This window comes from Ambystoma mexicanum, chromosome 1q, assembly GCF_040938575.1.
Source record: "Ambystoma mexicanum isolate Mex_15411 chromosome 1q, UKY_AmexF1_1, whole genome shotgun sequence".
Classification (NCBI taxonomy): domain Eukaryota; kingdom Metazoa; phylum Chordata; class Amphibia; order Caudata; family Ambystomatidae; genus Ambystoma; species Ambystoma mexicanum.
The window spans coordinates 1453609959-1453617735 of record NC_090922.1 but is presented as its reverse complement, the minus strand read 5'-3'; the positions used below and the strand labels follow the sequence as shown (position 1 = coordinate 1453617735).

Genomic DNA, 7777 nt, shown 5'->3' with positions numbered 1-7777 from the left:
TTGTCCAATGCTTATATTTTCTATTAAAAGCAGTTGTATTAATCCTTTTCTATATTAAAAAACAGCAATTTGAATCCCAATTTTAAAGTGTCTGACCGCCCCTCCCCCCGCCCGACATCCTTCAGGGCACTCCCCAGTTTGAAGACCACTGCTCTATCACCATTCCTGAAACTGTGTTTGCTTTGAAATAATATTTGCTTCCTGTATAAGCACCAAACAAGTGAACAATACGTAAATAAACCTTGAGCTTTATCAAACTGCTGTGATCTTCTTGGGCCTGCTTTATAGATTTAAAAGAGACATGAGCACCCATCATCGCTTGGGAACTAGGCCCAGAACGCTTGATTTCTATGCCTAAATAACAAGTAGAAACAATCCCACATGAGAAGCTCAGGGTACTTCCAGTCTTCACGATCCAACACAAAAGCATAGCTAGTTAGCAACAATTTCCTACTCAACGCCCTAACCATACCGCCCCACCCAACTTTGTTTAGATCCGATAGAGCGCCGGGAAGCAATGCAAGTGCGCCACAAAAAAATCCCAGTAACATACCATGAACACACACTATCATGAGGATAAGGGAGGAGCCAGGTTGCATTTAAAGGTGCACCTCCCCTTCTTAAAGGACTGCAGAGCCCACTACCCATGCCCAGTAGGGAGGCAGACTTTGACTGGTATTTTGTTTGTTGGTGGTATCTGCAGAATGCTCCTGGTAGGCCTCCAGAAGTACCATGCAGCCAGGCCACTGCTCTCGGAAGAGCCACAGACCAAAGGCCGCTCTTGTTGAAGAGTGCTCTTAGCACCACTTAGCATTCCTGCCGTAAGCACCGGGCCAAACAGAGTGCTCTCACATAGCTGCTTTCTGCTATGTCTAAGTTTTTCTGTTTTTGCAGAAAGTTGAAAAGAATCATAGCTTTCACCCCAAAGCAAACTGCATCGGTCCATGTCACCTTCCGCTGAGGTACCAGACCCCTGCAGATGGGAAAACACAACCAGCAGAAGTGAACCCCTTAACTCATTGAAACTGTTTCACTGCCCAATCAACCAGAGTGTGTGGCAGCGTTGAACCCCCAGTGCAGCACTTTCATTTGAATAATTCAGGAGAAAATCTCACTCCAATGTAATTCTTTGCTGCCCTGGGATGAGGGAGTGGGGAAGGAAGGACATGAGTGAGAATGAAATGAGGACGGTCATCTATATATATATTTGTGAACGTATGTTTGTATGTTCGGGGTTGGCTCCATCCCTATAACTGTTGGTGGGCTGAAATGCTGTCCCGAGGTCGTCATACCAGTCTGGAGTGTACTGGCGATGGTGAAATCTGACCAACCCCACCCGTGTGCGCTGTACAGGGCAGGGTCTGGCCCTGTGCTATCAGTATAGGTCATTTTGGGAAGTTGACGATTTTGCGACTTTTCCAAAAAAAGGAAGTTGGGGCACAAGGTCGGCATACCAGTATGGGGTGTACTGGCGATAGTGAAATTTGAACAAACCCACCTATCAGCCCTGCACAAAATAAGAAGCAGGTAAAGGTAGGAGGGAGAAGATAAAGCAGGTTACAATGGGCAAGGGTAAGGGAAGGATAGAGCAGAGTGGGGCAAAGGAAGGGTAGGGTAGAGTGGGGCAAGAGGAGGGTAGAGCAGAGTGGGCCAACAGAAGGGTAGAGCAGAGTCAGGCAACGGGAGGATAGAGCAGAGCGGGGCAAGGGAAGGATAGGGCAGAGTGGGGCAAGGGAAGGGTAGATAAGAGTGGGGCTAGGGAAGTATTCAGCAAAGTGGGGCAAAGGATAGATAGAGCAGAGATGGGCAAGAGAAGGGTAGTGCAGAGTGGGACAAGGGGAGGTTAGAGCAGAGCAGGCAAGGGAAGGTTAGAACAGGGGTGGGCAAGGGAAGGGTAGAGCAGCGTCAGGAAAGGATAGAGCAGAGTGGGGCAAGGGAAGGGTAGAGCAGAATGGGGCAAGGGAAGGGTAGAGCAGAGTGGGGCAAGGGGAGGATAGAGCAGAGTGAGGAAGGGCAGGGTAGAGAAGAGGTGTGGAGGGTAGAGCAGAGTGGGGAGAGTGGGGGCAAGGGAATGGTCGACCAGAGTAGAGCAAGGGCATGGTAGAGCAGAGTGGGGCAAGGGAAGGACAGAGCAGAGTGGGGCAACGAAAGGATAGAGCAGAATGGGGCATGGGAAGGGTAGAGCAGAGTTGGGCATGAGAATGATGGAGCGGAGTGGGGCATGGTGAGGGTGGAGCCGAGTGGGGCAAGGGGAGGTTGGAGCAGAGTGGGGCAAATGAAGAATCGAGCAGATTGGGGAAGGATCAGAGTGGGGAAAGGGGGATGGAGCAGAGTTGGGGAAATGGGAGGGTAGATCAGAGTGGGGCAAGGGATGGATAGAGCAGAGTGGGGCAAGGGAAGGGTAGAGCAGAGTGGGGCAAGGGAAGGATTCAGCAAAGTGGGGCAAAGGATAGATAGAGCAGAGATGGGCAAGAGAAGGGTAGTGCAGAGTAGGACAAGGGGAGGTTAGAGCAAAGCAGGCAAGGGAAGGTTAGAACAGGGGTGGGCAAGGGAAGGGTAGAGCAGCGTCAGGCAAGGAAAGGGTAGAGCAGAGTGTGGGGCAAGAGGAGGATATTGCAGAGTGGGGCAAGGGAAGGGTAGAGCAGAGTGGGGCAAGGGAAGGGTAGAGCAGAGTGGGGCAAGAGGAGGATAGAGCAGAGTGAGGAAGGGAAGGGTAGAAAAGAGGTGGGGAGGGTAGAGCAGAGTGGGGAGAGTGGGGGCAAGGGAATGGTCAACCATAGTAGAGCAAGGGCATGGTAGAGCAGAGTAGGGCAAGGGAAGGACAGAGCAGAGTGGGGCATGGGAAGGGTAGAGCAGAGTTGGGCATGAGAAGGATGGAGCAGAGTGGGGCATGGGGAGGGTGGAGCCGAGTGGGGCAAGGGGAGGATGGAGCAGAGTGGGGCAAATGAAGAATCGAGCAGATTGGGGAAGGATCAGAGTGGGGAAAAGGGGATGGAGCAGAGTTGGGAAATGGGAGGGTAGAGTAGAGTGGGGCAATGAGAAGATAGAGTAGAGTGGGGTACGGGGTGATGGGGAGAGTGGTGCAAGGAGGGATACAGCAAATTGGGGCAATGGGAGGATGAAGCATAGTGGGGCAAGTGAAGAATCGAGCAGATTGGGGCAAGAGTCAGTCATAGTGGGGAAAAGGGGATGGAGCAAAGTAGGGCAATGGAATGAGGGCTCAGAGTGGAGAAGAAGGTAACCAAACAATGCCCGTGTCTTCGGCTCTTGGCACGTCCTGTAGCTGTCTCCTGGCTTTGGACGGGCATTCGCAGCCCGCGCTGTGAGGATTAAATGCACGTTTGCAGTGCCGGCTCCTGGAGCTGCCTTATCCCGGGTGCATCAGATAGGAGAGGAGCGAGAGCACAACACTGCAGGTTGCCAGAGAGACGGCGACTCTGGGTGACAGCCAGGCGCCCAGGGCCTGTCCGGCTTCGGGCCTTCTATTGTCGGGTGCCCCCGCGCGCGGGCCAATGATTGACCGCGGCCCATGGATCATTGATCCACGCTGCGCGTGGGCTGGAACATGCCCGTGCACGCGTGCCCCCCACCGACCCAGGCCGGTGGGTATTAAACCCGCTCCCCTGGCCCGCCCGACACTCGCATCCTCGTCGGTGCACCTGCAGCACCGAGTTCCTTCTATGCCACAAGGTAAGCAAGGTTCTCAGGGGAGCTGGAGCCTAGGGAGCTCGGCAGGTTAATGCGCCTGCTGCAGGCAGAGATATGAGTAAATCCCGCAGGCCAGTTTGGAGTCCCACTGAGATGGCTCAGCTGACAGGGTTATACGAGTAACCTTTAGGTTGCAAAGTACCGTCCCACTTGGATAACTCAATGGCTTAACACGTCCAGTGGAAATATGCGTGAGTAATGTGCAGGCCGCATGTTGCGCTTCTGGGAAGGTGTCTCAGGTGGTTGAGTGCCTGCAGCAGATTGTCGTATATCCTGCTGGGGACAAGGGGGTGGGGGGAGGGGTGGCTTTCCGTGTTCATCCCTGATCTGCACATATTGCATTTGCTACTTAAGTACAAAGAAACCTACACGCTCTCTCAAGACTGACAGGCCGCCTACACCCGCACGTTGCACCCTCGGTAATGTAGCTCAGTCTTTCGAGCACCTGCTGCGTGGAACTTTTCTGAAACTGCAGGCCACTTATTAGCATTCTTCCTGGACTACAGCACCCATCTTCACTGGGTACAAGGTGCACCCGCGAGGGAAGTCCCTTTGCATCACTCCTCGTGCATTATGAACCCGGCAATATTATCTGCAGCCTTTTGGGCAGAATGGCTGCTCATCTGTTTTGATAAAGTAATTAGTGGGCACAAAGCAGCATGGGCGATTCCCTGCTGCTACTCCGTGGCAGTTTTAAGATTATTGGCACACCCTGGTCTTCTCGCCCGTAGAATACATTGTATTTTCCATGGCTGACCATTGTAATTGGTTATTTATAACCTGCTTAACCGCGGACCCGGGGATCGAATCTGTGTTTCTCCACGACGTCTTGCTTCCAAGAGGAGCACGTTGCCCCTGAGCTATCCTCCCAAGACTTGCCTGGCAACATGGTGCTTTTGATTAGAAATGCCATTGCAGTCAGTGGTGGACTGGCCTACAGGGAACTCTGGAGATTTCCTGGTAAGCCTCTACCCCCTGGTCCTCTTCAGTGGGTACCCTGGGGGGGCCTGCTCTCTGTCACCCCTTACCTTCCAGCTCTCCTAAACCCCTTCTCCCCACGCCCCTCTGCAGCAAATCATGTGTTATATATGTTCCAGCATGTCATTCCTCAATCTTTACATGGCAGATGTCAATCTAATACCTCAAACCAGAAACAATGAGCATATATAACAAAGGCTTATCAGACGGGCACTGCAAATGCAGAAAAGGCCTCATTGAAACAGGAAGGCTACAAAAACGGGCATTTATTACCCGGCGAACACCCAACGTTTCGCTGTTTCCACATCTTCATCGTGCTCTATCTAAAAGCTATACACAAGTCAAAACGGTTGGCTTTGCCAATGCCCTTTAAGTTTGCTTAATGGCTCAAAGAACGATTCTAAAACTGTGATTTCAGTCAAAGAAAAGGGCCCTGTCATTCCCTGGATTCCGGGAAGCGTTCAGTTATCTCATTTTCTGTATCCACCTGTTATTGGCTCCCGGGCGGCGGCCCTCGTGTGCGGAAATCATGATGGTACACAGCAAAAGAGACAAAATAATTACACGAGACAACAACACATATGAGGTTGCGGCCGGAAGTGTCCCACTCGTGCACGGCCGAACCCTATCATGCTTCCGAACTGAAATTTCTTTAGGTGAAAAATATATGTATGTATGTTTGGGTGGGTCAAAGGGTTGGTTACATTTATTTGGGAATGTCTGAGGTGTTTTAAGGGCAGAAAACATGGGTTTGGGAAGGGACCCCAATAAAAAAAACAATTCGGTATGGAGGTTTTTGGTGAATCAGTTTCATTATCTAAATTAGGTTAAAAAGTTTTGGGTAAAAGAAATTGATGAAAAATCCTTTAGGTGAAAACAATTAGGTGTAAAGACATGTTATCCTATCAACTAACGGAATGCCTTTCCAGTTGGACTTAGAAGGAGGACGATTCTGGACTGTGGCTTTCATGGAGTGAGAGTGCTGCAGGGATCTGCAACATTTCGTTCTCCAGATGCTATGAACTACAACTCCTATCAGCCATAGCCAGCACAGTCAACGGGGAGGGGATCATGGGTGTCGTAGTCCAAAACATCTGGAGAGCCACAGGTTGCCGACCCTGGTGCTACATACATGGTACAAGAGTCTTTCAGTCCCATCAAAGACCTTAACAAGCTCGTTGGGCCTTCACTTTGGTCCTGTCACTCAATCAATCACTCAATCACTCAATCAGGAGTCTTTCGCAGACAAACAGGGAGAGAGCTCCCAAGTTTGGGGCCCACCAATGCAAAGGCCTGACCAACACATCGCACAAGGCCGTACTCAGGAACTTTAAACACCGAAAGAGAAGCCAATCTCAGCGAGCGGCCTGGACAATAGGGAACTCATTATTCCTGCAATGCTTGGCAACCCGTGCCTTGGAGAGCTCAATGTATATTACAGAGGACGTTAAAGTGAACGCGGGTCTTTGACAGGTAACCAATGAAGGTCGCGACGAGCAGCAGATGCTGCAGTACCATCAGGTAGACCTTTAGCAAGGCAGACTGCGGTGTGTTGGAGCACCTGTCAACGGTCTAGCAAATAAGCAAGTTGACCCATCAAGACGGCATTGCAATAGTCAAGGCTACTATTGATGGAGGCAGCAACAACCAAGGCATGGAAATTGCTTGGGACAAAAGGAAGACTCTTGTAAAGCAGGTTTAACTTGCGAAAATCAGCAGAGCAAATAGAACTGCCTGGGCTGCCAGGGATATGGAAGGCAAGATCTTCCCTACGAGGTTCTTCACAAACCGTAGAGAGAGTTGGTAAAGAACCCAACATCGATGGCCAGAAAATCTGATTCCAAAGTTCAAATGATGAAGGAGGACCTACAATTAAAACCTCTGTTTTGTCCCCATTGACCTTTAACCAGTCTGTGCCCATCCAGTTACTCACTGCATTCAAACGCATTCTCAGGCGACTCACAGAACTGCCTTGTTCCAAATCTCGCCGAAACAATATCTGCGTATCATCGGTGTATGCAAAAAAACAAAAGTCAAATTAACGGCGGAGACATGCTAATTTTGAATATAAACATTGAAAAGGAGGGGGAACGAACCAAGCCTTGTAGAACCCCACAGGCCAGCATGACCGGAGGGGAACTAAAAGGGGACAAAGAAACAGTTTGCGGACGACAATCTATAAAAGAGTGAAACCAGTCGAGAACTCTACCGGCAATACCGGTACTCTGCAACCTCATTATCAGCGTGGCATGATCAATGGTATCAAAGGCGGCGGACAGGTCCAATAAAATTAGGCCGCCACACCTCCTTGATCCCTAATACAGGTTAGTTAATTTTATTCAGAAACTAACACTGATCCTATGCCCGCTAGTGGGCGAAACCCAAGTTGAGATGGGTCCAACATCTTCCAAAAAGATCTTAGCTGGGGAGCGACCCCACACTCCAGCATTTCAATGAAGAAAGGAAGTAAAGCGATTGGGCGATAGTTGGAAAGAATAGTGGTGGCTTTTTGAATAAGGGAACGATTAGCGCATGCTAGAGTACATGGAATGAAGCCAAACCGAAGAGAAGAGTTCGGTGCTTCAGCAAGAATTGCACTGATGTCTGTGGCTTTTTCATTTAAACACAGAGGGTCTCATTCCGAGTATGGAGGTAGTCATGGCGCTATTTGCGCCATGACTACCTCCCATACCGGGTCCAGGTCCGACCTGGTTCAAAGGGGACTAACCGGTCCATTCCGACCCCAGAGGGACCGGTAAATTCCCATTGAATAATCCATTCCCCATTCAAGCCCCCATAGGACTCAATGGGAATGGTGAAGTAGCTAATAACGGTACCGCAATTTGCGGTACCGTTATTAGCTCTCTTGTCCTTTACCGGCTCCCGCTAAGGGCGCCTGGTAAAACCAGGCGGCCATTGCGGGACCCGCTAAGGGACCTCGGAATAGGGCGCAACGGGATTACCGGCACCAATGTCCTTAACAGTGCCCGGTATCCCTTTGCACCCACCTCGGAATGAGGCCCAGAGAGATGACTCACATCTGAAGGCGAAGCTTGCGTAGGGCGCAAGGCAGCGTTAACAGCGTCCTGTG

At 50.6% G+C, this 7777-nt stretch overlaps 1 protein-coding gene across 1 annotated transcript in view; it reads left to right on the top strand.

Moving 5' to 3' along the window:
* The first annotated feature begins 3593 nt into the window (after nt 1–3593).
* Nucleotides 3594–7777, top strand: part of DYNLT4 (dynein light chain Tctex-type 4) — a 51574-nt gene continuing 47390 nt past the window's right edge. The window contains exon 1 of the mRNA XM_069635398.1: nt 3594–3690. The gene's annotated coding sequence lies outside the window, so the exon portion shown is untranslated. The remainder of the gene's footprint in view (nt 3691–7777) is intronic.